At 45.4% G+C, this 23,627-nt stretch overlaps 1 long non-coding RNA gene across 1 annotated transcript; it reads right to left on the reverse strand.

The window, feature by feature from the left end:
• Nucleotides 1–7,319: 7,319 nt before the first annotated feature.
• LOC139268167 (uncharacterized) lies at nucleotides 7,320–21,875 on the reverse strand. The gene is made up of 3 exons (XR_011593978.1): nucleotides 21,826–21,875; nucleotides 8,710–8,914; nucleotides 7,320–8,575 (listed from the first exon to the last, which is right to left on the reverse strand). It is a non-coding gene; the product is annotated as an uncharacterized lncRNA (long non-coding RNA).
• Between the last annotated feature and the right edge of the window lie 1,752 nt (nucleotides 21,876–23,627).

A 23,627-nucleotide genomic window follows, 5' to 3' on the forward strand; every position in this document is an offset into this window, starting at 1 on the left:
AAATAATGCCATGGAACCTTCTATATCCACTTGATTATGCCCTTGGTTTAATGCCTCATCTGAAAGATCGATACCACCAGTAATGCAGCTTTTACTCAGTGCTGGCTTAAGTTATGGGCTCAAGCCTAGCGAGTTAAGCCCACATCTTCCAACTCAGAGACGAGAGTGCTACCAAGCTCGCAGAGTAGGTATAGATAATGGGTGACTTTAATATGCACATAGATTGGGCCAGCCAAACTGGAAGCAATACGGTGGAGGAGGATTTCCTGGAGTGCATAAGGGATGGTTTTCTAGACCAATATGTCAAGGAAACAACTAGGAGGGAGGCCATCTTAGACTGGGTGTTGTGTAATGAGAGAGGATTAATTAGCAATCTCATTGTGCGAGGCCCCTTGGGGAAGAGTGACCATAATATGGTGGAATTCTGCATTAGGATGGAGAATGAAACAGTAAATTCAGAGACCATGGTCCAGAACTTAAAGAAGGGTAATTTTGAAGGTATGAGGCGTGAATTGGCTAGGATAGATTGGCGAATGATACTTAAGGGGTTGACTGTGGATGGGCAATGGCAGACATTTAGAGACCGCATGGATGAACTACAACAATTGTACATTCCTGTCTGGCGTAAAAATAAAAAAGGGAAGGTGGCTCAACCGTGGCTATCAAGGGAAATCAGGGATAGTATTAAAGCCAAGGAAGTGGCATACAAATTGGCCAGAAATAGCAGCGAACCCAGGGACTGGGAGAAATTTAGAACTCAGCAGAGGAGGACAAAGGGTTTGATTAGGGCAGGGAAAATGGAGTACGAGAAGAAGCTTGCAGGGAACATTAAGGCGGATTGCAAAAGTTTCTATAGATATGTAAAGAGAAAAAGGTAAGTAAAGACAAACATAGGTCCCCTGCAGTCAGAATCAGGTGAAGTCATAACGGGGAACAAAGAAATGGCAGACCAATTGAACAAGTACTTTGGTTCGGTATTCACTAAGGAGGACACAAACAACCTTCCGGATATAAAAGGGGTCAGAGGGTCTAGTAAGGAGGAGGAACTGAGGGAAATCCTTATTAGTCGGGAAATGGTATTGGGGAAATTGATGGGATTGAAGGCCGATAAATCCCCAGGGCCTGATGGACTGCATCCCAGAGTACTTAAGGAGGTGGCCTTGGAAATAGCGGATGCATTGACAGTCATTTTCCAACATTCCATAGACTCTGGATCAGTTCCTATCGAGTGGAGGGTAGCCAATGTAACCCCACTTTTTAAAAAAGGAGGAAGAGAGAAAACAGGTAATTATAGACCGGTCAGCCTGATCTCAGTAGTGGGTAAAATGATGGAATCAATTATTAAGGATGTCATAGCAGCGCATTTGGAAAAAGGTTTGGAAAAATGATAGGTCCAAGTCAGCATGGATTTGTGAAAGGGAAATCATGCTTGACAAATCTTCTGGAATTTTTTGAGGATGTTTCCAGTAAAGTGGACAAGGGAGAACCAGTTGATGTGGAATATTTGGACTTTCAGAAGGCTTTCGACAAGGTTCCACACAAGAGATTAATGTGCAAAGTTAAAGCACATGGGATTGGGGGTAGTGTGCTGACGTGGATTGAGAACTGGTTGTCAGACAGGAAGCAAAGAGTAGGAGTAAATGGGTACTTTTCAGAATGGCAGGCAGTGACTAGTGGGGTACCGCAAGGTTCTGTGCTGGGGCCCCAGCTGTTTACATTGTACATTAATGATTTAGACGAGGGAATTAAATGTAGTATCTCCAAATTTGCGGATGACACTAAGTTGGGTGGCAGTGTGAGCTGCGAGGAGGATGCTATGAGGCTGCAGAGTGACTTGGATAGGTTAGGTGAGTGGGCAAATGCATGGCAGATGAAGTATAATGTGGATAAATGTGAGGTTATCCACTTTGGTGGTAAAAACAGAGAGACAGACTATTATCTGAATGGTGACAGATTAGGAAAAGGGGAGGTGCAACGAGACCTGGGTGTCATGGTACATCAGTCATTGAAGGTTGTCATGCAGGTACAGCAGGCGGTTAAGAAAGCAAATGGCATGTTGGCCTTCATAGCGAGGGGATTTGAGTACAGGGGCAGGGAGGTGTTGCTACAGTTGTACAGGGCCTTGGTGAGGCCACACCTGGAGTATTGTGTACAGTTTTGGTCTCCTAACTTGAGGAAGGACATTCTTGCTATTGAGGGAGTGCAGCGAAGATTCACCAGACTGATTCCCGGGATGGTGGGACTGACCTATCAAGAAAGACTGGATCAACTGGGCTTGTATTCACTGGAGTTCAGAAGAATGAGAGGGGACCTCATAGAAACGTTTAAAATTCTGACGGGGTTAGACAGGTTAGATGCAGGAAGAATGTTCCCAATGTTGGGGAAGTCCAGAACCAGGGGTCACAGTCTAAGGAAAGGGGGTAAGCCATTTAGGACCGAGATGAGGAGAAACTTCTTCACCCAGAGAGTGGTGAACCTGTGGAATTCTCTACCACAGAAAGTAGTTGAGGCCAATTCACTAAATATATTCAAAAGAGAGTTAGATGAAGTCCTTACTACTCGGGGGATCAAGGCGTATGGCGAGAAAGCAGGAATGGGGTACTGAAGTTTCATGTTCAGCCATGAACTTATTGAATGGCGGTGCAGGCTAGAAGGGCTGAATGGCCTACTCCTACACCTATTTTCTATGTTTCTATGGAGCAAGTTTCATTCAAAATATCTTAAATCGCACTGTTCTTTTATAATTTGGAAATTGCACACAAAAAAATATAGAAATTTCATGCTTGCCCACAGAGAATATAATAAAGTACAGAACAAAGAAAAGGCAATTTGGGCCGTCAAGCTTGATTCTTCTAGCGCAACATGCACTCCTTGTAAAACAAGGGCCTATCGCCAAATGAATGAATCTCCTCAGGGAGGCAAGTAACCACAAGCATTTTCAACAAGGAAAGTTCTGTGGAATCACATCCCAGCTCTGATGGAATACAATAAAACTGTAGCATAACAAACTAATGTTCCCTTTGCTTTCCATGATCTCGCCCCTCCCTATCTCTGTAATCTCCTCCAGCCCCACAACCCCCCCCACCCCACCGGGATGTCTGCGCTCCTCTAATTCTGCCCTCCTGAGCATCCCTGATTATAATCGCTCAACCATTGGTGGCCGTGCCTTCTGTAGCCTAGGCCCCAAGCTCTGGAACTCCCTGCCTAAACCTCTCCACCTCTCTACCTCTCATTCCTCCTTCAAGACGCTCCTTAAAACATACCTCTTTGACCTCTACTAATTTCTACTTATGCAGCTCGGTGTCAAATTTTTATCTCATGATACTCCTGTGATGTGCCTTGTGACCTTTCACTACATTAAAGGCGCTATATCTATACAAGTTGTTGTTGTTGTTGTTTACATTGATGATGTTGCCACCAGGCCTGGCTTGAGCATTTTCTGAGATGTCGAGATCCTCCATAAGATGTGGTTTTGGTCAGTGCCCCAAGAGGCAGCATCAAGCAATATAAATGCTGTTGCTAGAGGGAGACAACGCCATCTTTTCTGACTGCTGACAGTTCAGCTCATCTATATAAGCGCAACAATGCATTTTATTTAACTCACTGGCCTGTACAGCCTTTCCCAACCATTGGCAGACGCTTTTGACAAGTAGTCTTCATGCTGTGGAACCTAACCTGCAGAATGTAAATGGATTCCACAGCACTGAAAACTTAGGCTGAATGGCATTAAGAAGTCATTTCGCAATATAATTACAAATTATATTTCAATATCAAATCAATTCGAAACTGTTGCATTCCCCAGAGGCAGTCCTGTGGTCAGCACAGACCTAGAACCATGATTCATGTATGCTCTGCACATCTGTCTATATTAGAGTTGCCAACTCTAGTTGGATGTCTTCCTGGAGGTTTCATCACATGACCTCCCCCCTCCATCCACCCCAGTCAAGCAGCCTACTTTCCCCCCATCTCCAATAATTTTATAACTAATAAACGAAAGTAGTCAAAAAAATGTAAAAAGCACACTTTTCTTTTAAGGTTGGCAACCCTAGTCTATATCTACCCCCCTGGAATCCAGTCCCTTTCATAACTGAATGCTTGGCCAATTTATTTTCAAAGGAGTTAATTGGCATAGCATTAATTAACATTGGTACGAGTCTACTACATATATTGTTGGAAAATAACAATTTTATTCCCCTTCCTCACACTGTGCATGCACATCATTGAAGCGCATTCTGCATTCCTTGCACATCTGGACCACGAATCAATCCACTTTTCTCCATGAAGCTTCAAATCTCTTTTTCTTAGTAACAAACAGCCACTAAGTGGCACTTTTGGACTCTGGTAAAATTTTATAAATACTTATATTCAGAAATTTAGTGATACGCAACCACAAAGAGGATTTCTTCTTTTATTTTTTTCCTCCAACTTCTCCTCTCCTGTCCTGAAAGCTCTGAGTCATGCTAAAATACATTTCCTACCCAACACTGTCACAAGTGCATCTTTCCGCACATGTCAGCAGTCAGAAGCAGGAACCTAACTGATTTTTTGACTTCTCTGGCCAACTATGGCCAATTTTAGCACCCGAATCGCTGTCTCAGCTAACTCAGCACAGAACAGCGATTGAATTTCAAGCCTGGCTTGTTTGGCTCAGTACCACACTGTAAGTCATCCATCCTAATATAACAACTACACTGCAGCACCATTAATGTAGGATCATGTCCCAAGGCGCTTCACAGAGGCGTAATGAGATAAATTTGGCCGTGCTTATTCGGAGCTTTTCAAAGGGTTGACTAAAAGCTGAAAGGAGAAGTATGAAGTGGGGAGGTGGAGGGATTTAAGGACATCCATTCTTGGAAACCTACTCGTTCAGAAAGTAAAGCAACACCTGATACCTAGCCCATCACATCCGTGTCAAAATTTAATAAATGAGGTTCATTCACATCACCGCTGGTCGTAACGGTTCAAGGTCCCAGGCTCATTCCTGGGCCTATGCGGCTCAATGGGCAGATAAGGGAAGTCCTGCTACAACTGTACAGGGCATTGGTGAGACCACACCTAGAGTACTGCGTACAGTTTTGGTCCCCTTATTTAAGGCAGGATATACTTGCATTGGAGGCAGTTCAGAGAAGGTTCACGAGATTGATTCCTGAGACGAAGGGGTTGACTTATGAAGAAAGGTTGAGCAGGTTGGGTCTATACTCATTGGGGTTTAGAAGAATGAGAGGGGATCTTATTGAAACATATAAGATTCTGAAGGGGTATGACAGGGTAGATGTAGAGAGGATGTTTCCCCTTGTGGGGGATTCTAGAACTGGGGAGGGGGTGGGGGAATAGTTTCAGATTAAGAGGTCGCCCATTTAAAATGGAAATGAGGAGAAATTTCTTCTCTCAGAGGGTTGTGAATCTTTGGAATTCTTTGCTCCAGAGAGCTGTGGAGGCTGGGTCATTGAATATATTTAAGGTGGAGATAGACAGATTTTTGAACGGTAAGGGAATCAAGGATTATGGGGAGCGGGCAGGGAAGTGGAGTTGAGGCCAGGATCAGATCAGCCATGAATGGCGGAGCAGGCTTGAGGGACCAAATGGCCTACTCCTGCTCCTATTTCTTATGTTCTTATGTTCTATAACAATGGGGGGACACTCAGCATCCCCAAATTTAAGAAGGGGAAAATCATCTAGATCCCTTGCTTCTGCAAATAGGATAGGATCAGTTACTGCAACTAATACTGACTAAATAAAACCTCTTTGAGATTATGACCAAAGGAGTACCAGAAGAATTTCTAAGTTTAAACCATACTGACAATGTTTATGCAAGTTACTCCGGAGCTGGTGTCGAGCTGAACTTCAAATTTCTGTATCAATTTGACCTGAAACCTAACTGGACCATCCACATAAATACTGTGGCTACAAAAGCAGGTCAGAGGCTGGGTATTCTGCGGTGAGTGTCTCACCTCCTGACCACCCAAAGCCTTTCCACCATCTACAAGGCACAAGTCAGGAGTGTGATGGAATACTCTCCACTTGCTTGGATCAGTGCATTTCCAACAACACTCAAGAAGCTCGACGCTATCCAATAAAAGCAGCCCACTTGTTTGGAACCCCATCCATCACATTCAACATTCACTCCCTCCACCACCGCCGCACTGTGGCTGCAGTGTGCACCATCTACAGGATGCACTGCAGCAAGCCGACTTCAACAGCACCTCCCAAACCTGCGATCTCTACCGCCTAGAAGGACAAGACCATCACCTGAAAGTTCCCCTCCAAGTTATACACCATCCTGACTTGGAAATATATCGCTGTTTGTTTATCATTGCTGGGTCAAAATCCTGGAACTCTCTGCCTAGCAGCACCATGGGAGTGCTTTCACCACACAGACTGCAGTGCGGCTCATCACCACCTTCTCAGGAACAATTAGGGATGGGCAATAAATGCCAGCCTCGCCAGCGATGCTCACATTCCGTGAATGACTAAATCAAAAAATTCCCGATGTCTCCTCAGAATACCAGCAGCAAAGCTTCACCTGGGACTTTTGCTTGTGGCACTCTCTCCCGGGCAGTGCCATTGCTTGTTTCAATTATGCAGCTAAGAAAGAAAAAACTTGCATTTATATTGTGTCTTTCACATCCTCAGCACATGCTAAAGTGCTTCACACCAATAAATCACTTTTTGATGTGTCACCACTGTTGTTCTGCAGGCAAGCAGAAGGCGGAGTTAAGCATCACTTGCTGAACCACACATTAAGCAATGGGAAATCAATCAGATGTCCATTGTCCCTGTATAATTTCTCCATTTTTTTGTGCTTCTAGCAAAGACCATGGTCAAATTCATGAGTCATCTGTCCTCTTACAGTTGTCTACTGTTTGCATCCTGTTGTGTGACCTATAAAAATAAACAAGCAAACCTAAAAGCACCTCATGATCCTTGACCTTCTACCTCAGTTGGAATGATAGAGGCTTCAGGATATTCCTGGGCTAAGGAAGGGAATTAATCAGCTAGAATTTGCCCTGGTGTTCTGGCCAATATTCATCCTTCCACCGATATCACCAAACAGAATTATCTGGTCATTACCACGTTACTGTTTGTAGGATCTTGCTGTGTGCAAATTATCTGTTGTGTTTCCTACATTAAAACAGTGACTACACTTCATTGGTCATAAAGTGCTTTAGAATGTCCTGAGGTCATGAAAGATGCTATGTAAATGCAAATTCTAGCTTTCTCAAGCACAATAATACATTCTTCATGAGCATAAAATCCATTTCAATTTGCTAACTAACTGGACAAATTTAATACCACAGTACTTCACAACAAAATGGAGCACACATTGTTTTACTTCTCAAATTAAGTGGAAAAAGAAATGAAGGAATTCCCACAGCTGAAGCTATAATATAAACAGTCAATGTCACAATCACTGGCAGGCAATTACAACAACAACTTGCATTTATATAGTGCCTTTAACGTAGTGAAATGTCCCAAGGCGTTTCACAGAAGTGTTACGAGATTAAAATAATTGACAGCGAGCCGCATAAGGAGAAATTAGGCAGGTGTCCAAAAGCTTGGTCAAAGAGGTAGGTTTTAAGGAGCATCTTGAAGGAGGAAAGAGAGGGAGAGAGGCAGAGAGGTTTAGGCAGGGAGTTCCAGAGCTTGGGGCCTAGACAACAGAAGGCATGGCCACCGATAGTCAAGCGATTATAATCAGGGATGCTCAAGAGGGCAGAATTAGAGAAGCGCAGACATCTCGGGAGGTTGTGGGGCTGGAGGAGATTACAGAGATAAGGAGGGGCGATGCCATGGAGGGATTCGTAAACAAGGATGAGAATTTTGAAATCGAGGTGTTGCTTAACCGGAAGCCAATGTAGGTCAGCGAGCACAGGGGTGATGGGTGAGCGGGACTTGGTGCGAGGCAACAGAATTTGTACAAGCTGCACCATTATTGTCAACACCAGCGGTGGATCTGTAACAGGTGAAGCTCAGGATACAGTTACATTGATAATTTTGTATGGACTGCAACAGCACTGTCAACACTCAGCAAAAGGTCTGTAGTAACAGCTCAGAAAGTATCTCATTGGCTGTAAAGCAATTTGGGCTGTCCTAAGTTTGTGAAAGGTGCTATATAAATGCAAGTTCTTTCTTTTTCCATTCAGACTGCTTGTTTATACTTTTGTTTGCCTCAACTTTTTCCATTCCTCTCTTGATGGCATTGCCTTATGCCAGGATATCAATACAATTTATGCTCAACTAGTCACAGACAGGCCCACGCTCCCTATGTGGCCTTAAGTTCAAAGGAACGAGCAGAAGCAAGTCAAACAACAGCATATAGGTAAATTACAATATTGCAATTGTAGTTACAAGAGTCCAAAACTAGGGATCGGGGCTAATTGTAGTCAAGGCCTCCACCTGCCCAAGTGCCGCCCAAAGTGCCGCCGATGGCCACCGAGGTACCAGACTACTTTGGATGGGATATTCATGAAGAAAGTCCCTTGAAGGTCGGCGGGCGGCAAATGGACGACGTACGCTGCTAATCTGGGCAGCAGCAGACGGGAGGTCTCATTCTCGGCGGCAGAGGGTCGAACTGCTGAAAAAAAAAATCATCAGTAAAAAATTAAAAAACTATCAGATGACCTTCAGGGGACACCATCCAGGTAAGTCACTGTGGAAAAAAATATATAAAATGTTCACTAACCTTTTTTTCAGGTTCTTCATACTTACCGTTGGGGACAGACCAGCCTCCAGCCAGTGATCCACTCCCGTTCTGGTGCCGACTCCCACCGAATCCCGACCACAGGGATCTGGGAACTCGGCGGGCGGGAGGTCAGTTGCGCCACTCGGCCGTCCACTGATGTTAGCAGGCCGTTCCCGACGGCTCTCTCCTTCCGCCTACTCCAGGCCACCTCCAAAGTGGCACTGGATGGATCTGCAAGAGCAAAATTGGCGGCAGTGGACGGTAAGTTGATGAATTTCGGCCCCATGAGAAAAGCACTAATAAATCATTAGGGAATCCAGGAGAAAGCTCTTTACCCAGAGAGTGGTTAGAATGCGGAACTTACTACCACATGGAGTGGCTGAGATGAATAGGATAGATGCATTTAAGGGGAAGCTAAATAAGCACGTGAGGGAGAAGGGAATAGAAGGTTATGCTGATAGGGTTAGATGAAGTAGGGTGGAAGAACACTTGTGTGGAGCATAAACACCGGCACAGACCAGTTAGTCTGATTGGGCAGTTTCTGTGCTATGTAAACTCAGAATGGAATGATATACAGCTCTATTTATAATGTTTGCGAGCGCGATTGGAGCGAATTAGCTCTGCCCGTCAAATACCTTCGCATGATGGCCTCCCACGCTTTGGAGCTTCAAGGTGGTCATCAAGCAGTTCTTCTGCAGTTGAAGCACCTCAGCGAGTACGCTCTCCATGAGCTTCATTTAAGCGACATAATCAAAGTTCCAAACAAATAAGAAATGCACACAGAACTAATTGAATTCTTTGAGAGAATCATAGCAAGCTGTAAAAGGTTAAGTGTTAGCTGTGGCTAACTTCTCACTTCTGAGTCAGAAGGTTATGGGTTCAAGTCCCACTCCAGAGACTTGAGCACAAAATCTAGGCTGACACTGCAGTGCAGTACTAAGGGAGTGCTGCACTGTCAGATGTGCCACCTTTCAGAAGCGGTTAAGCTGAAGCCCCGTGTGGGTTATTGTACTAAATCAGCAAGCTCAATATACGTTAGTTCTGACTATTATTTGATCACAGTGCTGGAGAATACAATATTCTGATTGACTGGACTTTTAGCTCCCAATTTGACCCAAGAGATAACCCGAACATGTGACGCGGTGCCAACCAATCAGTCCCCTTGTGCAAGCAGAGACCTCCACTCCTGAGAGAGTGTGGGCAGCACTTGCTGAAAAGGTACAAAAGGAACAAATAAGGGAAGCTGTGGCTCATCCAGGAGTGGAACTTGAACAGGAACAATGGAAAAGCAAAATACTGCGGAGGCTGAATCCGTGGAGAGAGAAACAGAGTTCACATTTCAGGTCGATGACCCTTCGTCAGAACTGCCATCAGAACAGGAATAATGGATCCTGGTTGAAGCAAAGAACCAGCTGAGCAGCAAGAGAATCCAATCCGCAGTCTCGTCTTTCAGCATTAACTGACCATTCTCAGCTCCCTGATGTCGTGCAGATGGTCGCCCAATATGAATCAATACTGGACAGTATGCTGAAAGTATGGGATCACCCTGTGTAAGTTAACAATTCCAATAAGGTGTCTCCATTACTCTAAGGAATGAAAAAACTGAAGGGCGCTATGCCGTTAATAATGCATTTTAAAAATGGTTACATTCAAATGCATAATTTCTGAATTGGCTCCACTTCTTTTCACCAAAAATGTTAGAATAGAACTTGCACAGTCAACAGCGCCATCACATCACAAGAATGGTTTCTTAAAGCACTGTGTAGACAAGCAAAAAAAAGTTTGAACATAGAAGAAATTTGTTTCTGCAACATTTGTGCAAGAATATAGATATGTTTTTACATTATTCTAATACAGAACAGAAACAGAACAATAATGTAGAGAGAATCGATTTAAATCGCATTCGCGCAAATCCTATCTCTTCCCTCAGTGTTGACATTGGAGAAGGATGAATTTCAGTGCCAAAGATACTGTACTGTAAAATAGGCACATATAGATTATTAAATAAATAAGCTAGGTGGATAATGTGGGGCTGAAAGGATTGTCATAATTAAAACCCAAAGGGGCCAAAATTGATGAAAGGTAAGTTTCGCCTGTTTTTTGCGGTCCCTGGGCGGTGAATGCTTTTTTACCGCCCGGTACCACTGGAGCCAAGTTGGCGGGAGATTCATCCCACTTTTCTCGATGGTAGCAGGAGTGGAGTGCAGCGGGCGGTGTGCGGCGGAGGAGGCCTTCCGACTCAGGAAACTTCGGCTCCCGAGTTGTGCGCATGCGGTGCGGCTGTCAAGCTCCGCCCCCCCGAGAAGCACCGATGAGAGGCCAGAGACCGCCGGACTGAAATCGCTGTGGGGTGGGGAGTGGAGGCAGGAAGAAAGAGATCGCTGTGGGGCGGGGGGAGAAGAGAGATCGCTGTGGTGGGGTGGGGAATAGATCACTGTGGTTGAGGGTAAAGAGATCGCTGTGGTCACGGGGGGTAAAAGATTGCTGTGGGGGGGAGGGAGGCATCGCTGTGGTGGGGGGGAGACATCGCTGTGGTGGGGGGGGAAGATCACTGTGTGGGGGGGGAAGATCACTTTGGGGGTGGGAGAGATCGCTGTGGGGAGGGAGTGATCACTGTGTGGGGGAGATCGCTGTGGGGGGGGAGAGATCACTGTGGGGGGGGAGTGATCACTGTGGGGGGGGGAGTGATCACTGTGGGGGGGAGATCGCTGTGGGGGGGGAGAGATCACTGTGGGGGGGGAGTGATCACTGTGGGGGGGAGTGATCACTGTGGGGGGGAAATCGCTGTGGGGGGGGGAGAGATCGCTGTGGGGGGGGAAGAGATCACTGTGGGGGGGGAGAGATCGCTGTGGGGGGGGAGAGATCGCTGTGGGGGGGGGGAGAGATCGCTGTGGGGGGGGGAGAGATCACTGTGGGGGGGGGAGAGATCACTGTGGGGGGGGGGAGAGATCACTGTGGGGGGGGGGAGAGATCACTGTGGGGGGGAGAGATCACTGTGGGGGGGAGAGATCACTGTGGGGGGGAGAGATCACTGTGGGGGGGAGAGATCACTGTGGGGGGGAGAGATCACTGTGGGGGGGAGAGATCACTGTGGGGGGGAGAGATCACTGTGGGGGTAGAGATCGCTGTGGGGGGGAGATCGCTGTGGGGGGGAAGAGATCGTTGTGGTGGAGTGGGGAGATATCGCTGTGTGGGAGGAAGAGATCACTGTGGGGGGGGAGAGATCGCTGTGGGGGGGGAGAGATCGCTGTGGGGGGGGAGAGATCGCTGTGGGGGGGGAGAGATCGCTGTGGGGGGGAGAGATCGCTGTGGGGGGGGGGGGAGAGATCACTGTGGGGGGGAAGTGATCACTGTGGGGGGGAGAGATCACTGTGGGGGGGAGAGATCACTGTGGGGGGGAAGCGATCACTGTGGGGGGGAGAGATCACTGTGGGGGGGAGAGATCACTGTGGGGGGGAGAGATCACTGTGGGGGGGAGAGATCACTGTGGGGGGGAGAGATCACTGTGGGGGGGAGAGATCACTGTGGGGGGGAGAGATCACTGTGGGGGGGAGAGATCACTGTGGGGGGGAGAGATCACTGTGGGGGGGAGAGATCACTGTGGGGGGGAGAGATCACTGTGGGGGGGAGAGATCACTGTGGGGGGGAGAGATCACTGTGGGGGGGAGAGATCACTGTGGGGGTAGAGATCACTGTGGGGGGGAGATCGCTGTGGGGGGGAGATCGCTGTGGGGGGAAGTGATCGCTGTGGGGGGAAGTGATCGCTGTGGGGGGGAAGTGATCGCTGTGGGGGGGAAGAGATCGTTGTGGTGGAGTGGGGAGATATCGCTGTGTGGGGGGAAGAGATCATTGTGGTGGGGGGGAGAGATCGCTGTGGAGGAGGAGAGATCATTGTGGTGGGGGGGAAAGAGATCACTGTGGGGAGGGTGAGAGATCGCTGTCTTTTGATCATAGTACAGATTCGTATAAGAGAGGAGATAATGCAATATAAAAAGGCAATGTTGTTATAGAGTATAGATCAAAGGTATGTACAATAAAACTAAGGCTCGGGGAAAACAATGATAGGAAGTACTAGTATGGTATGAAAAAATATAAGGCCCCTCATCGCTATCTAACAACCTAGTCAAAGAACTGGGGCTTATAAATCACTCGATAATGTTACATCCAGCGGGAAGTAGAAAATGATATGAAAAGAGATTCAACATTTGACTCAGTAGGAACTTTGCTTTGCCAACCTTCAAGACCAGGTACGTGAATAGGTTTGGTTAAATCTTTCTCGCAATTTCCCCTCGAAGTTCCCTGCAAAGGTGATTTCAGACGTGGTGCTAGATGTGTACTATTCTGTATGAAATGTTAAATGATGAATGTTTTGAAGCCAGAATAAATGAAATTAATTCTCAGACATATTATTGTCTCTAGCTTTACGAATCTGTTCAAAGGAATTATTCCGACAATTTGTATCGAACAAAAATGAACCATTAAATAGAACCAAAAGGTGATAGTTACACAGTTACTCTCAGAACCACAATGCAAGTAATCAGCAGATACACTGATCTTGCCCTTTACTGATTCAATGTGAATGGCACAGTGCAAGTTGGAAGACGCTACAGTCTGAACTGACTGGGAGCAGAAGTTCTGTACAAATATTATTGTGGTCTCGCACTTGGTATGAGACTGAGAACCATACAGCAGACTGAAACAGTACACTGGCACATTGTGCTATCATTTGACTCAGCAACAGGTAGACAGAAAGCGGCATTTCTTTATTATTTATGACAATGCTAAACTGCTTTGTGCAAAATGGCAGTCATTAAAAGGAAAAGAAAAAATGTTCAACATTCAACTTTCCTTCCCCTTCCCCTTAAGCTATTTTTTGAAAAATTGGAGCTGTTGAGGTTACCCCCCGCCCCCCCCTCCCCGTCCCAGAAGTCATTTGATGTCTTCCGCGATGTCATAATGATGATGCTCCAAAAGTGTAAATAAACCTGGCTTATTATTCACTGTGCTACCTTAAATAACATTGTGTGTAGAAACCTTTAATATCCTGAGGCCTAACACTCATGGAAATAAAATGGCAGTTTTTCATTATCGAAACAAAGATGGGGGAGGGGGGGTACTTGAAACCCCTACGATGGCAGCAGAGGGTGGGGGAAGGGTTAAAAATTCTAAATCACGTCACGTGACCCCAACCCGCCGCAGGTTGTGTGGCATGTCTGCAATCTGCTCTCAAGAGATGGGACACGTCATTATAATATTTAAATCGAGCTCCCACAGTGCAGTTGGGAGCCTGATTTACATTCAATGCCGGGTTTCCAGGAGCTCGGGAAACACAAGAGCTAAATGTAGACGAGTGCAGCAGACCAGCAGGCACATTCTTTTCATAGCACTGCTTGGGGGCCAGGAGGAGCAGGAGTGTTTCCCCCACTGACCCCCCCACCCCCCCAAGCAAACCTTCTGCCTCGATTGGACACCCACCCTTCTCCGCCCTCCCCCCCCACCCAAACTCCAGTTCCCAACAGTCCCTGGCTATGGCCTCCTCCCACAAGCTTTACTGCCCAGCATCCAGTGAGCATGCCAATCTGGCCGGCTGCCAGGCATGAAACAAAATAAAAAGATTTTGCAGGACCTTCATGTCCCGGGATCTGGGATTTTCAGGTCCCCCCCTACTGCCCCCCCCCCCCCACCCATCAAACACTGCCACCCCTCCCTCCTCACCACCCATAAATATTTGGATCTTAAAATTGGGACAATGGACAGAGATTTACTTGGCTCAAAGTGTTAATATTGAAAGAAATAAAGAAAGACTTGCATTTATATAGCGTCTTTCACGACCACCAGACGTTTCAAAGCGCTTTAAAGCCAATGAAGTACTTTTGAAGTATAGTCACTGTTGCAATGTGGGAAACGTGGCAGCCATTGTGTGCACAGCAAGCTCCCACAAACATCAATGTGATAATGACCAGATAATCTGCTTTTGTTATGTTGGTTGAGGGATAAATATTGGCCAGGACACCGGGGATAACTCCCCTGCTCTTCTTCGAAATAGTGCCATGGGATCTTCTACATCCACCTGAGAGAACAGACGAGGCCTCAGTTTAATGTTTCATCTGAAAGAGGGCACCTCCGACAGTGCAGCACTCCCTCAGCACTGCCCTGGAGTGTCAGCCTAGATTTTTGTGCTCAAGTTCCTGGAGTGGGATTGCACCCACAACCTTATGACTCAGTATTGCTAAAAAAGACAACCTCTGCTCAGAGGCTCCAGACAGACCACGTTATCAAAGAATAGCAATCGTAAAACAAGGGGCTTGATTTTGAGTTTTGGTTGGTCATATACAACAAACTGGCAAGCGGCAGAGTGCTAAACAGGCACAACGGAGCTCACTGGATTAAGGCTGGCAAATATCGGGCCGCCAGCAAGACAAGTGTGTGGGGGGGTGTCGCAATCATGGAGGGGAGCACCCCTGCTGCTCATGGGTCCCACAAAAATAATTTCAAACTTACCTTTGATGGGCCTCTTCTCATCAATTTCCCGTGGAACTGATCGGACTCTGCATGGAGCACTGCCAGAGGTCATAGGACCCTGCTTTGCATACTGAAAGGAGCCTGCCACCTAAAACAGGAAGACCCTTTGGCCGGCTGACAGTAGTACCCATGCAAAATGGCGGCAGTCTGATCATTAGCATTAACGGGGCAGTAAGGCTACCGACCCCAGTTACAGGCCTTCACCAAAGTGGAAATTGGCCCAAAAGAACATGAAGTAGCAAGTTCTACACTAGTATATAATAAAATACATGCTTATGGAAATGAAACAAGTTCCAAATACTAACGGTTATCCATTCATCTATGACATTATAGAGGAACAGAAGAAACAGAGCAAGTCAAGCAATATAAGAGAAAGAATGGGGACCACAGGTCAGCCTTTCCTTCTGTGTCTTTGCTTAGTCATTGATGCATGTTCATCTGCATCTCAGTACCTCCCATACCATGAGAAGAAAGGCAGAATCATCTTAAATTACCTAGGAGATGGAACTATAAAGAGGTTTCTGGGAAATCTTAGCAGGAACAAAATGTTGGGGGTGATGGCAGTTAAATTAAGCAATGTATGTGGGTAGCAACGGCAGATTCTGATTTGCTTTCTGCAAATTTTTAGTCATGAGCATTTTATTTGACTGGAGCTGTCATGGATTCATGGCGAAGAGATTAAATATTCGCAGCAATCCAAGTGGGGCCTTTTGGAAAGGATATTATGATAGTATTCGTGGCATTCTCTGAGGATGGTATAACTGTTGTGGGGAGGGTTCTTGGCATTTTGAGAGTCACATCTTGAGCCTGCTACATACACAACCCGATGAAACTGGAATGTGCCAATTCTGTAATGATAGCTTTGAAATTACACTGTGCAAATATTGGGCCTGAAATTCCGGCCTCACTGGAGTGTGTACGGACCCAGGGAGGCATCCCAAAAGCCGGTTTTCGGTGCGTGATGCGCATGCGCCAATAAACGGCTTTTCCGATCTGTCAAGTACTGGCTTGACATATCCAATGCATCTCGGGGAGAAGGACATTCGCATGGGCAAATTGTGCTATTGCCCATCTCTTGCCCAGCAAATGTCCTTAAAACTCAGGCGCATAGCCTACTTTTACCAGCATAAGAGTTTTAAAACATATAAAAAATATAAAAATAAAATTTTAAAACACATTTTCATGTTAAAAACCCTGCCCACTAAGGTAAGTTTATTTTAAACCCTGATTACAAAACTTTAAAAAAATCCGAAAAATAAAAATTTTTTCTAACACATTTATTAACTTTAATTTAAATTATTGTTAAATATGTGAGATGTGTTTTTTATGTTGTGGTTAGTGTGTTTTTTTTCACATTAATAGCAATGAGAACTCGTAGATGCAGAGTTCTCATTGCTGTTAATGAGAATACTGTACCTGATTGGTTGTGCAGTCACATGTGACTGCACCTTCTGCATCCGAACCTCGAGGACAGGAGCGCGCTTCGCTGAGTGGGAAGAGAAGGCCTCCCCACCAGAACCGCAGGCGCTTCGGGGACCACCAGGTAAATTCGTAAAAAATCCTCAGGTCGGAGACTGGGTGTTGTGTAATGAGAGAGGATTAATTAGCAATCTCATTGTGCGAGGCCACTTGGGGAAGAGTGACCATAATATGGTGGAATTCTGCATTAGGATGGAGAATGAAACAGTAAATTCAGAGACCATGGTCCAGAACTTAAAGAAGGGTAATTTTGAAGGTATGAGGCGTGAATTGGCTAGGATAGATTGGCGAATGATACTTAGGGGGTTGACTGTGGATGGACAATGGCAGACATTTAGAGACCGCATGGATGAATTACAACAATTGTACATTCCTGTCTGGCGTAAAAATAAAAAAGGGAAGGTGGCTCAACCGTGGCTATCTAGGGAAATCAGGGATAGTATTAAAGCCAAGGAAGTGGCATACAAATTGGCCAGAAATAGCAGCGAACCTGGGGACTGGGAGAAATTTAGAACTCAGCAGAGGAGGACAAAGGGTTTGATTAGGGCAGGGAAAATGGAGTACGAGAAGAAGCTTGCAGGGAACATTAAGACGGATTGCAAAAGTTTCTATAGGTATGTAAAGAGAAAAAGGTTAGTAAAGACAAACGTAGGTCCCCTGCAGTCAGAATCAGGGGAAGTCATAACGGGGAACAAAGAAATGGCAGACCAATTGAACAAGTACTTTGGTTCGGTATTCACTAAGGAGGATACAAACAACCTTCCGGATATAAAAGGGGTCAGAGGGTCTAGTAAGGAGGGGGAACTGAGGGAAATCTTTATTAGTCGGGAAATTGTGTTGGGGAAATTGATGGGATTGAAGGCCGATAAATCCCCAGGGCCTGATGGACTGCATCCCAGAGTTCTTAAGGAGGTGGCCTTGGAAATAGCGGATGCATTGAAAGTCATTTTCCAACATTCCATTGACTCTGGATCAGTTCCTATCGAGTGGAGGGTAACCAATGTAACCCCACTTTTTAAAATAGGAGGGAGAGAGAAAACAGGGAATTATAGACCGGTCAGCCTGACCTCAGTAGTGGGTAAAATGATGGAATCAATTATTAAGGATGTCATAGCAGTGCATCTGGAAAATGGTGACATGATAGGTCCAAGTCAGCATGGATTTGTGAAAGGGAAATCATGCTTGATAAATCTTCTGGAATTTTTTGAGGATGTTTCCAGTAAAGTGGACAAAGGAGAACCAGTTGATGTGGTGTATTTGGACTTTCAGAAGGCTTTCACAAGGTCCCACACAAGAGATTAATGTGCAAAGTTAAAGCACATGGGATTGGGGGTAGTGTGCTGACGTGGATTGAGAACTGGTTGTCAGACAGGAAGCAAAGAGTAGGAGTAAACGGGTACTTTTCAGAATGGCAGGCAGTGACTAGTGGGGTGCCGCAAGGTTCTGTGCTGGGGCCCCAGCTGTTTACATTGTACATTAATGATTTAGACGAGGGGATTAAATGCAGTATCTCCAAATTTGCGGATGACATTAAGTTGGGTGGCAGTGTGAGCTGCGAGGAGGATGCTATTAGGCTGCAGAGTGACTTGGATAGGTTAGGTGAGTGGGCAAATGCATGGCAGATGAAGTATAATGTGGATAAATGTGAGGTTATCCACTTTGGTGGTAAAAACAGAGAGACAGACTATTATCTGAATGGTGACAGATTAGGAAAAGGGAAGGTGCAACGAGACCTGGGTGTCATGGTACATCAGTCATTGAAGGTTAGCATGCAGGTACAGCAGGCGGTTAAGAAAGCAAATGGCATGTTGGCCTTCATAGCGAGGGGATTTGAATACAGGGGCAGGGAGGTGTTGCTACAGTTGTACAGGGCCTTGGTGAGGCCACACCTGGAGTATTGTGTACAGTTTTGGTCTCCTAACTTGAGGAAGGACATTCTTGCTATTGAGGGAGTGCAACGAAGATTCACCAGACTGATTCCCGGGATGGCGGGACTGACCTATCAAGAAAGACTGGATCAACTGGGCTTGTATTCACTGGAGTTCAGAAGAATGAGAGGGGATCTCATAGAAACGTTTAAAATTCTGACGGGTTTAGACAGGTTAGATGCAGGAAGAATATTCCCAATGTTGGGGAAGTCCAGAACCAGGGGTCACAGTCTAAGGATAAGGGGTAAGCCACTTAGGACCGAGATGAGGAGAAACTTCTTCACCCAGAGAGTAGTGAACCTGTGGAATTCTCTACCACAGAAAGTAGTTGAGGCCAATTCACTAAATATATTCAAAAGGGAGTTAGATGAAGTCCTTACTACTCGGGGGATCAAGGGTTATCGCGAGAAAGCAGGAAGGGGGTACTGAAGTTTCATGTTCAGCCATGAACTCATTGAATGGCGGTGCAGGCTAGAAGGGCTGAATGGCCTGCTCCTGCACCTATTTTCTATGTTTCTATGTTTCTATGTCCGAAAGAAGCCTCCGACCGGAATTTAATGCCTATTAATAAACTCTTAATGGTTGAGAATTGGACATTGTGCGATAGTTTGAAACGGGTAATAACGAATCCACAGCCCGTTTTACATCTCTCCCCATTGACATCAATGGAAATAAGAATCGGGGGAGGGTATAAAAGTAGATTGGAAGGAGTAGACTGGGGATGAAGTAAAGAGTAAGGAAGTCTTGCTACAACTGTACAGGGCGTTGGTGAGACCGCACCTGAGATGAAGGGGTTGTCTTATGAAGAAAGGTTGAGCAGGTTGGGCCTGTACTCATTGGAGTTTAGATGAATGAGAGGTGATCTTATTGAAATATTTAAGATTATGAGGAGTCTTGACAGGGTAGATGCAGAGAGGATGTTTCCACTCGTGGTGGAATCTAGAACTAGAGGGCATAGTTTCAGAATAAGGGGCCGCCCATTTAAAACGGGCCCAGAGAGCTGTGGAGGCTGGGTCATTGAATATATTTAATAGAAACATAGAAAATAGGTGCAGGAGTAGGCAATTCGGCCCTTCGAGCCTGCACCGCCATTCAATGAGTTCATGGCTGAACATGCAACTTCAGTACCCCATTCCTGCTTTCTCGCCATATCCCTTGATCCTCCTAGTAGTAAGAACTACATCTAACTCCTTTTTGAATATAATAGACAGGTGGAGATAGACAGATTTTTGAATGATAAGGGAGTCAAGGGTTATGGGGAACAGGCAGGGAAGTGGAGCTGAGTACATGATCAGATCAGCCATGATCTTATTGAATGGTGCAGCGGGCTCGAGGGCCCAAATGGCCTACTCTTGCTCCTATTTCTTATGTTAAACGGGCTGCTAATACGTTATCACCCGTTTCACGCTAACGCACAAAGTGAAAATCTACCCCAATAAGTTGACATTAAAAAATTTTATAGGCTATTTTAACATAGTTATTAGCCCATTTTAAATGTTAAAATAGCGGATGAAAGCATTTCATATGACTGTGTAAAGCATTCACATACTACCATTCACAGCATCATTTGAATGCGGATGGGTGAATCACAGTATATTTAATCGGCTCCTGACTGCTTGCTGGCTCAGTTTCTTAAAGATGCTTCACAAAAAGCACAACCTAAAACAGTGCAAATGTAAAAGTGGCTGAACCCACATTGAGTATGTAATTATACGCTGCAACTTCCTTTAACTCCAGCAGCTACCACAGTACAACACCTTCCCCAGGTGCCCCACTGCCTGCTCCTGATAAAACCATGTTCGAAGCATAACAATAACAAAACATTTGGGATGGTTTTGAGGTGATACGCTCAAGTAGATGCAGAACACTCTCAAAAAAATCCAGATGAGTGCTACTGGCTGTCTGAAACAATATGTGAGGGAACCTACAATGGAGATTGCAACATTGGATATGGCATTAACTAATAAGGACTGTGTGATAAGCCAAGGTAATAGTGAGGGAACATGAGGTAACTATAATTTTTAAAATCTCCGAGTAGAGGTGAGGACAGAACATTAAGGGATGCCTATTTAGATAAACTGTGGTCGATTTTAATAGTTAAACTGGAGTGGGGTGGGTTGGGGGTGGGGGGATCTTACTGTGATATTTGCGACATCACTAACAACACATTCTGGAAGATGGCTCCATTACACAGGACTTTGTCCTGTGACCAGGTCACATGACCCTTTATTATTATACATCAGCAGTTGCATTCCCACAGTAGTCCACTAGGTGGAGCTCTATATTACACTTACCCAATCCGCTCCCGCCCCGATCTGGCCACCTGCAATGTTAAATTGCAGTCTGCAAGGACACCTGTCCAAAGCTAGCGGGGTCCAGCTGTTAAAATTGAGTGGTTCGGAGGCCACCCCCAGGGACCTGAGGGAACAGTCCCTGGCACAAGATAAGTGCATTGGAGGGTTCAGGAGGGGAAAGATGGAAAGGGAAGGCCCAAAGTTTCTTTGTGGAGCCTGGAGGAGCTCTTCCTTGGCCCTCAGTGAAAGCAGTACAAAACAAATTATTTACATTTAGATTTAGCGGCTTGCTAAAATCAGTAAGCCTCCCCGCTATCACTCCCGGAGGAACTGATTGCTCACTAGGCCCGGTTCCCGCTCGGGTGGTTTGTGGTGATGACAGCAGTTTGTTCCAGACTTCTGCTACCCTTTGTGTGAAAAGGTGCCTCCTGATTTCGCTCCTGAATGGCCTGGCTTTAATTTTAAGATGATTGCCCCCACCAGAGGAAATAGTTTCTCTGTATCTACTTTTTGAATCTTTTTTTAACATTTTAAACATCTCGATCAGATCACCCCTCAATCTCCTATAGTCAACAGAATATAAGCTAAATTTATGCAAACTGTTTTCATAATTTAACCCTTGAAGCACCAGTATCATTCTGGTGAAACTGTACTGTATCCCCTCCAACGTCAATATATCCTTCCTGAGGTGCAGTGACTTAAGTCACTAAATCTGTTGGCACAGTGGTCGCAGGAAGTTAGTAAAGTGAATGGAAGTAGTGGGATGTATAGCTAGAGGCATACCATATAAGTAACGAGAAGCACTTCTAAAATTATATCTGGCCTTATTGAGACCACTTCTGGAATAAAGGGGCAGAAATTCCAAGGAGAGCTTCCCATGGGTAAATCAAGAAAAAATAGAAATAAAATGCGCACTTACCTGAAGCTGCTGCGCCCGCTGGAACTCCCGATCCACAGGCCTCCTCTCCCTGCGACGCGCAGCACGTGCACGTCTGGACGTCCACAGGAGTCATGTGGGCCTGGACACTCAATCACAGGTAAGTACACTACATAAAACATTTAAAAAACACCTCACACAATAAACTAATAAAATTAAAAATGTTACACATGTTTTTTAAAGAAAAAAAATTCCCGATTTAAAAAAAAAGTTAGGGTTAGGGTTTTAAATAACATTATCTGAGTGGGCAGGGTTTTAACATAAATGTGTTTTTTTTATTTTTAAACTCTTACGCCTGTTTTTTCAGGCGCAAGAGGTTTGAGGACATTTGCCATGCAAGATATGGGTAAATAACCCAAACTTCCACGTACAAATGTCCTCGCTCCCGATCTGCAGATCATGTCAAGCTCCAGCTTGGCAGATCGGAAAAGCCGGTTTTTAGCGCATGCACGTACGGACCGGGGGCGTAGGAAATTCTGGGCCATCAAGTTGTTGAAGGAAGTTGAAAGGAGGACTACTGGATTAATTTAGGAGGCAGGGCTTTCAGGAGAGGTTATCTACCTTGGGACTTTTTTCTCTTGAAAAGAGAAGCCTGAGAGTTATTGTGTCTGTAAGCACTCTTGTAATGACTCCACAAGGTTAGGTATTGTACTTGAACTGTTGGGACCTTAGTCCATTTATTGCAGCTCCCGAGTGAGGGTACAGTATGATGAGCTTCCTTTTATACCTGATTATCTGTAGTGTACAGGTGACCCCTAGGTCTCCACCAGTTGCACCCTCTGGTGGTACAGGCATAGTATATACAGTGTGAAGATACATTCAGTAGTCTTATGTAACTGTACATTGAGTGTACAAAGTGTATACTTATGTTATACATACACAACAAGAGATGCTTTGGTTAAAGTATTTAAGATTCGAGGGTTTTGAGCAGGTGGAATGAGGCAGAGCGCTGCATGGTCAAGTGGCCATGCAGCTTAAAGGGAACATAAGAAGATAAGATTTAGGAGCAGGAGTAGGACATTTGGCCCCTCGAACCTGCTCCGCCATTCAATAAGATCCTGGCTGATCATTGACCTCAACTCCACTTTCCTGCCTAATCTCCATATCCCCTGATTCCCCTGGTGTCCATAAATCTGTTTATCTCAGCCTTGAATATATTCAGCGACCCAGTCTCCACAGCCCTCCAGTGCAGAGAATTCCAAAGATTCACAACTCTCTGAGTGTAGAAGTTCCTCCTCATCTCTGTCTTAAATGGCCTACCCCTTATCCTGAGACTGTGCCCCCTAGTTCGAGACACTCCAGCCTGGGGAAACAACCTCTCAGCATCTACCTGTCAATCCCCTCCAGAATCTTGTATGTTTCAATGAGATCACCTCTCATTCTTCTAAACTCCAGAGAGTATGGGTCCATTCTACACAATCTCTCATCATATGACAGCCCTCTCATCCAGGAAACATTGCTTAAAAGGAACATTGGCCACCACCCTCTGGGTGAAAGAAAATCTCCTCAACTCCCCTCTAATCCTTCTACTAATAACCTGTGATTTTTTTTAATTCCCCATCAATGCCAACTCACCTTAAAAAGTGAACAAAATAGCAGCTGGTTGAAAACTGCAGACTGAAGGAATATGTTTATGCGAGCTGTTGAGCAACAGAATGTACAATCAATTGCACCACAGCCGTAGTTCCCTTTTGCTATGTTCCTTGCACACTTATGCTAGTTAGTTATATAAAAAGGGGAGTAGGGGAGTTATCCCCAGTGTCCTGGCCAATATTTATCCCTCA

The sequence above is a fragment of the Pristiophorus japonicus genome, chromosome 8 (assembly GCF_044704955.1).
Source record: "Pristiophorus japonicus isolate sPriJap1 chromosome 8, sPriJap1.hap1, whole genome shotgun sequence".
Lineage (NCBI taxonomy): Eukaryota > Metazoa > Chordata > Chondrichthyes > Pristiophoridae > Pristiophorus > Pristiophorus japonicus.